The sequence below is a fragment of the Oncorhynchus gorbuscha genome, linkage group LG22 (assembly GCF_021184085.1).
Source record: "Oncorhynchus gorbuscha isolate QuinsamMale2020 ecotype Even-year linkage group LG22, OgorEven_v1.0, whole genome shotgun sequence".
Lineage (NCBI taxonomy): Eukaryota > Metazoa > Chordata > Actinopteri > Salmoniformes > Salmonidae > Oncorhynchus > Oncorhynchus gorbuscha.
In genome coordinates this window covers 50,812,446-50,821,164 of record NC_060194.1, presented here as the reverse complement: position 1 = coordinate 50,821,164, position 8,719 = coordinate 50,812,446, and positions in this window count along the sequence as shown.

The following is an 8,719-nucleotide window of genomic DNA, read 5'->3' as shown; positions in this document are numbered from 1 at the left end:
GGTCTGGTACTGGTCCAACTGGTAAGATACTGGTCCAACTGGTAAGATACTGGTCCAACTGGTACTGGTCAGATACTGGTCCAACTGGTACTGGTCAGATACTGGTCCAACTGGTACTGGTCAGATACTGGTCCAACTGGTACTGGTCAGATACTGGTCCAACTGGTACTGGTCAGAAACTGGTCCAACTGGTACTGGTCCAACTGGTAAGATACTGGTCCAACTGATACTGGTCCAACTGGTCAAATACTGATCCAACTGGTACTGGTCAGATACTGGTCCAACTGGTACTGGTCAGATACTGGTCCAACTGGAACTGGTCAGATACTGGTCCAACTGGTACTGGTCAGATACTGGTCCAACTGGTACTGGTCAGAAACTGGTCCAACTGGAACTGGTCAGATACTGGTCCAACTGGTAAGATACTGGTCCAACTGGTACTGGTCAGATACTGGTCCAACTGGTACTGGTCAGATACTGGTCCAACTGGTCAGATACTGGTCCAACTGGTAAGATACTGGTCCAATTGGTACTGGTCAGATACTGGTCCAACTGGTACTGGTCCATACAGAACAGAGTCCTTCAGGGACAGTAGTTGTTATCTGTCATGGACAACTGCAAGGACCAAATACGGTTGGATGCACTGGATGGGTCTACATGGAGTAGACCATGGTCAAACAGTGGAAGGGCTCAGAGATGGAGTAGACCATGGTCAAACAGTGGAAGGGCTCAGAGATGGAGTAGACCATGGTCAAACAGTGGAAGGGCTCAGAGATGGAGTAGACCATGGTCAAACAGTGGAAGGGCTCAGAGATGGAGTAGACCATGGTCAAACAGTGGAAGGGCTCAGAGATGGAGTAGACCATGGTCAAACAGTGGAGTGGCTCAGAGATGGAGTAGACCATGGTCAAACAGTGGAGTGACTCAGAGATGAAGTAGACCATGGTCAAACAGTGGAGTGACTCAGAGATGGAGTAGACCATGGTCAAACAGTGGAAGGGCTCAGAGATGGAGTAGACCATGGTCAAACAGTGGAAGGGCTCAGAGATGGAGTAGACCATGGTCAAACAGTGGATGGGTCTACATGGAGTAGACCATGGTCAAACAGTGGATGGGTCTACATGGAGTAGACCATGGTCAAACAGTGGAGTGGCTCAGAGATGGAGTAGACCATGGTCAAACAGTGGAAGGACTCAGAGATGGAGTAGACCATGGTCAAACAGTGGATGGGTCTACATGGAGTAGACCATGGTCAAACAGTGGAGTGACTCAGAGATGGAGTAGACCATGGTCAAACAGTGGAAGGGTCTACATGGAGTAAACCATGGTCAAACAGTGGAAGGGCTCAGAGATGGAGTAGACCATGGTCAAACAGTGGAAGGGCTCAGAGATGGAGTAGACCATGGTCAAACAGTGGAGTGGCTCAGAGATGGAGTAGACCATGGTCAAACAGTGGAAGGGCTCAGAGATGGAGTAGACCATGGTCAAACAGTGGAAGACTCAGAGATGGAGTAGACCATGGTCAAACAGTGGAAGGACTCAGAGATGGAGTAGACCATGGTCAAACAGTGGAAGGACTCAGAGATGGAGTAGACCATGGTCAAACAGTGGAGTGGCTCAGAGATGGAGTAGACCATGGTCAAACAGTGGAAGGGCTCAGAGATGGAGTAGACCATGGTCAAACAGTGGAAGGGCTCAGAGATGGAGTAGACCATGGTCAAACAGTGGAAGGTCTCAGAGATGGAGTAGACCATGGTCAAATGTAACAGAATAACTTTACGTCCGTCCCCCTCGCCCATACCCGGGCGCGAACCAGGGACCCTCTGCACACATCGGAGTAGACCATGGTCAAACAGTGGATGGGTCTACATGGAGTAGACCATGGTCAAACAGTGGATGGGTCTACATGGAGTAGACCATGGTCAAACAGTGGAAGGGCTCAGAGATGGAGTAGACCATGGTCAAACAGTGGAGTGGTTCAGAGATGGAGTAGACCATGGTCAAACAGTGGAAGGGCTCAGAGATGGAGTAGACCATGGTCAAACAGTGGAAGGGCTCAGAGATGGAGTAGACCATGGTCAAACAGTGGAGTGGCTCAGAGATGGAGTAGACCATGGTCAAACAGTGGAGTGGCTCAGAGATGGAGTAGACCATGGTCAAACAGTGGATGGGTCTACATGGAGTAGACCATGGTCAAACAGTGGAAGGACTCAGAGATGGAGTAGACCATGGTCAAACAGTGGAAGGGTCTACATGGAGTAGACCATGGTCAAACAGTGGAAGGACTCAGAGATGGAGTAGACCATGGTCAAACAGTGGAAGGGCTCAGAGATGGAGTAGACCATGGTCAAACAGTGGAAGACTCAGAGATGGAGTAGACCATGGTCAAACAGTGGAAGGACTCAGAGATGGAGTAGACCATGGTCAAACAGTGGAAGGACTCAGAGATGGAGTAGACCATGGTCAAACAGTGGAGTGGCTCAGAGATGGAGTAGACCATGGTCAAACAGTGGAAGGGCTCAGAGATGGAGTAGACCATGGTCAAACAGTGGAAGGGCTCAGAGATGGAGTAGACCATGGTCAAACAGTGGAAGGTCTCAGAGATGGAGTAGACCATGGTCAAATGTAACAGAATAACTTTACGTCCGTCCCCCTCGCCCATACCCGGGCGCGAACCAGGGACCCTCTGCACACATCGGAGTAGACCATGGTCAAACAGTGGATGGGTCTACATGGAGTAGACCATGGTCAAACAGTGGATGGGTCTACATGGAGTAGACCATGGTCAAACAGTGGAAGGGCTCAGAGATGGAGTAGACCATGGTCAAACAGTGGAGTGGTTCAGAGATGGAGTAGACCATGGTCAAACAGTGGAGTGGTTCAGAGATGGAGTAGACCATGGTCAAACAGTGGAAGGGCTCAGAGATGGAGTAGACCATGGTCAAACAGTGGAAGGGCTCAGAGATGGAGTAGACCATGGTCAAACAGTGGAGTGGCTCAGAGATGGAGTAGACCATGGTCAAACAGTGGAGTGGCTCAGAGATGGAGTAGACCATGGTCAAACAGTGGATGGGTCTACATGGAGTAGACCATGGTCAAACAGTGGAAGGACTCAGAGATGGAGTAGACCATGGTCAAACAGTGGAAGGGTCTACATGGAGTAGACCATGGTCAAACAGTGGAAGGACTCAGAGATGGAGTAGACCATGGTCAAACAGTGGAAGGGCTCAGAGATGGAGTAGACTATGGTCAAACAGTGGAAGGGCTCAGAGATGGAGTAGACCACGGTCAAACAGTGGAGTGACTCAGAGATGGAGTAGACCATGGTCAAACAGTGGAAGGGCTCAGAGATGGAGTAGACCATGGTCAAACAGTGGAAGGACTCAGAGATGGAGTAGACCATGGTCAAACAGTGGAAGGGCACAGAGAGGAACCACACCTTCCTGTGGAACACTTCTGTCACCTTCAGGTTAGACTGGCCTGTATTTTTAATTTAGTCTGAAACAAAGGAAACATCACTGTGTATGTTCCACCTCAGTCTGAAGTTAGGACACTGGGTGGTTCTACACTGAGTGGACAAAACATTAGGAACATCTTCCTAATATGGAGTTGCACTCCCCCCCCTCCCCCTTTTACCCCCAGAACAGCCTCAATTAGTCGGGGCATGGCCTGTACAAGGTGTCGAAAGCGTTCCACAGGGCTGCTGGCCCATTTTGACTCCAATGCTTCCCACAGTTGTGTCAAGTCGGCTGTCCTTTGGTTGGTGGAACATTCTTCATACACACGGGAAACTATTGAGCATGAAAAACCCAGCAACGTTGCAGTTCTTGACACAAACCGGTGAGCCTGGCACCTACTACCCCTTTTTACTCAGTGTATAACAGAGGTGACAGCATTGGACATTCCACTCAGGTAGAGACTCACTCACTGCATATTGGGCTATTGTTGTAACTGTAATTACTATTACATTAACACTGCTGTAAATCAGTAACTACTGTAATTACCATTACATTAACACTACTGTAATTACTATTACATGAACACTACTGTAATTCTGTAACTACTGTAGTTACTGTTACATTAACAGTACTATAATTACTGTTACATTAACAGTACTGTAATTCAGTAACTACTGTAATTACTATTACATGAACACTACTGTAATTCAGTAACTATTGTAATTACTGTTACATTAACACTACTGTAATTCAGTAACTACTGTAGTTACCGTTACATTAACACTACTGTAAATCAGTAACTACTGTAATTACCATTACATTAACACTACTGTAATTACTATTACATGAACACTACTGTAATTCTGTAACTACTGTAATTACCATTACATTAACACTACTGTAATTCAGTAACTACTGTAATTACTGTTACATTAACAGTACTGTAATTCTGTAACTACTGTAATTACTATTACATTAACACTACTGTAATTACTATTACATTAACAATACTGTAATTCTGTAACTACTGTAATTACTATTACATGAACACTACTGTAATATCTGTAACTACTGTAATTACCATTACATTAACACTACTGTAATTCTGTAACTACTGTAATTACCATTACATTAACACTACTGTAATTCTGTAACTACTGTAATTATTATTACATTAACACTACTATAATTCTGTAACTACTGTAATTGCCATTACATTAACAGTACTGTAATTCTGTAACTACTGTAATTACTATTACATTAACACTACTGTAATTACTATTACATTAACAGTACTGTAATTCTGTAACTACTGTAATTACTATTACATTAACAGTACTGTAATTCTGTAACTACTGTAATTGCCATTACATTAACACTACTATAATTCTGTAACTACTGTAATTACCATTACATTAACACTACTGTAATTCTGTAACTACTGTAATTACCATTACATTAACAGTTTTTGAGATGAGACGTGTGCTCAAAACTAAATAGGGAGCCATTTGGGATGAAGATGAGATTTGTCCTCAGAGCACTGCGGTTGAGTTGGGATCATTCTCCCGTTCTGTCAGAGCCAGAGACATATGAATGACTTAACATCCTTCACTCTGACACACACACGCACGCACACGCACGCACACACGCGCGCACACGCGCACACACGCGCACACACGCACACACGCACACACGCGCGCACACGCACACGCACGCACACGCACACGCGCACACACACACACGCACACGCACACACGCACACGCACACGCGCGCACACACACGCACACATGCACACATGCACACAGACACCCTTCACTCTGACTAATATATAATATAATAATATATGCCATTTAGCAGACGCTTTTATCCAAAGCGACTTACAGTCATGTGTGCATACATTCTACGTATGGGTGGTCCCGGGAATCGAACCCACTACCCTGGCGTTACAAGCGCCATGCTCTACCAACTGAGCTACATCTTGCCCTAGACTGCCAATCTATGACCACGTGTTACACATGTCAAACGCTCTCCTCTCTCCGCTTCTCTCAGAGCAAGGAGAATGACAGGTGTCATCGGCAGTGTGAGTGTTTGGATGAAAGCCTCTACATTCCTGCAGCCCCGGTCCTCCATCTTCATCCGTCTCCTGTCTGTCGTGTCGTTCTGCAGCATCTACACAAGGCTGTATAAATGGGACTGTTACACTGCTGACACACACACACACACACACACACACACACACACACACACACACACACACACACACACACACACACACACACACACACACACACACACACACACACACACACACACACACACACACACACACACACACACACGTCCAACCACAGCCATTTACAGCAGCTAAATCTATTCATAGCTTTACAGCTTCAGTACAGGTGAACAGAATGACAGATTGATGCCGTAGGTCGTAGGAGACCAGTGACATCGGAGAAGAAATAACATTCATTCAGTGTTTTGTCTGGGATTGATTATAAGCATGTGATGTCTGTAGAATGGCTCCCCAATCCTCTCCCTCTCGCCTCTCTGAAAGATACAATGAGAGGGCAGGGGAAGCAGAGCAGTGTTGTGTTCATCATGATGGATCCTGGTACTCTTAATTGTATTGATCCTGTAGTTACTTGGCTCGGGAATGTGAGGTGGGCTTCTCAGGGCCCTCGATGTTTGATCTCACCAGGGAAACATTACTATCAACATATATCTGTTATTACCACACAACCGGTTTAATGAACCAATCTCTGTACCTCACGGCTACCTCATCTCTGTACCTCACGGCTACCTCATCTCTGTACCCCACGGCTACCTCATCTCTGTACCCCATGGCTACCTCAACTCTGTACCTCACGGCTACCTCATCTCTGTACCCCATGGCTACCTCAACTTTGTACCCCACGGCTACCTCATCTCTGTACCCCATGGCTACCTCAACTCTGTACCCCACGGCTACCTCATCTCTGTACCTCACGGCTACCTCATCTCTGTACCCCACGGCTACCTCATCTCTGTACCCCACGGCTACCTCATCTCTGTACCTCACGGCTACCTCATCTCTGTACCTCACGGCTACCTCATCTCTGTACCTCACGGCTACCTCATCTCTGTACCTCACGGCTACCTCATCTCTGTACCTCACGGCTACCTCATCTCTGTACCTCACGGCTACCTCATCTCTGTACCTCACGGCTACCTCATCTCTGTACCTCACGGCTACCTCATCTCTGTACCTCACGGCTACCTCAACTCTGTACCTCACGGCTACCTCATCTCTGTACCTCACGGCTACCTCATCTCTATACCCCACGGCTACCTCATCTCTGTACCCCACGGCTACCTCAACTCTGTACCCCACGGCTACCTCAACTCTGTACCCCACGGCTACCTCATCTCTGTACCTCACGGCTACCTCATCTCTGTACCCCACGGCTACCTCATCTCTGTACCCCACGGCTACCTCAACTCTGTACCCCACGGCTACCTCATCTCTGTACCCCACGGCTACCTCATCTCTATACCCCACGGCTACCTCATCTCTGTACCCCACGGCTACCTCAACTCTGTACCCCACGGCTACCTCATCTCTGTACCCCACGGCTACCTCATCTCTTCTACCCCACGGCTACCTCATCTCTGTACCCCACGGCTACCTCATCTCTGTACCCCACGGCTACCTCATCTCTGTACCCCATGGCTACCTCATCTCGCCGCACCAATGTGTCGGAGGAAACACCGTACACCTGGCGACAGTGTCAGCGTGCACTGCGCCCGGCCCGCCACAGGAGTCGCTAGAGCGCGATGGGACAAGGAAATCCCTGCCAGCCAAACCTGTTGTCTCTCCTTGTTCGGGCGGCGTTCAGCGGTCGCCGTCACCGGTCTTCTAGCCATCGCCGATCCACCTTTAATTTTCCATTTGTTTTGTCTTGTTTTCCCGCACACCTGGTTCACATTTCCCTCATTACTCGTCGTGTATTTAACCCTCTGTTCCCCCCCATGGCACAGCTAGCACTGTGATGCAGTGTCTTAGACCACTGCCCCACTAAAGAGACCCACCTATTGGTAGTTTCAGGGCTGAATGGCTGTGATGGGAGAACGCTGAGGATGGATCAACAACATTGTAGTTACTCCACAACACTAACTGAGGATGGATCAACAACATTGTAGTTACTCCACAACACTAACTGAGGATGGATCAACAACATTGTAGTTACTCCACAACACTAACTGAGGATGGATCAACAACATTGTAGTTACTCCACAACACTAACTGAGGATGGATCAACAACATTGTAGTTACTCCACAACACTAACTGAGGATGGATCAACAACATTGTAGTTACTCCACAACACTAACTGAGGATGGATCAACAACATTGTAGTTACTCCACAACACTAACTGAGGATGGATCAACAACATTGTAGTTACTCCACAACACTAACTGAGGATGGATCAACAACATTGTAGTTACTCCACAACACTAACTGAGGATGGATCAACAACATTGTAGTTACTCCACAACACTAACTGAGGATGGATCAACAACATTGTAGTTACTCCACAATACTAACTGAGGATGGATCAACAACATTGTAGTTACTCCACAACACTAACTGAGGATGGATCAACAACATTGTAGTTACTCCACAACACTAACTGAGGATGGATCAACAACATTGTAGTTACTCCACAACACTAACTGAGGATGGATCAACAACATTGTAGTTACTCCACGATACTAACCTAAATGACTCCACAACACTAACTGAGTCAAAACAAGGAAGTCTGTAGAGAATACAAATATTCCAAAACATGCTTCCTGTTTGCAACAAGGTACTAAAGTCAAATAGAAAAAAACATGGCAAAGAAATGAACTTTTTGTCCTGAATACTGTTGTATCTTCTTGTCTTAGAAATACTAAGTGGTCACGTGGCCTTGGATACAATATACACTACATTCCCTTTGTCAAGATATACCTTTACAAGATTAAACAATAACAATTACAATAACAATTCTCTATCAATCCTGGTTACCTCTTTGCGTTGTGAATGGATCAACAACATTGTAGTTACTGCATTTCAATAACACATTTCTACTTCCTCAATCAGCCTCTGAGGAGCTTTTGGACTTCTCTACCCGAATCGTCTCATTTCAACAACGTGCCCTGGTGGGTCTGACACAGGAGTGTCTGGGCTTCTCTACTCATTATAACAACCTGCCCTGGTGGGTCTGACACAGGAGTGTCTG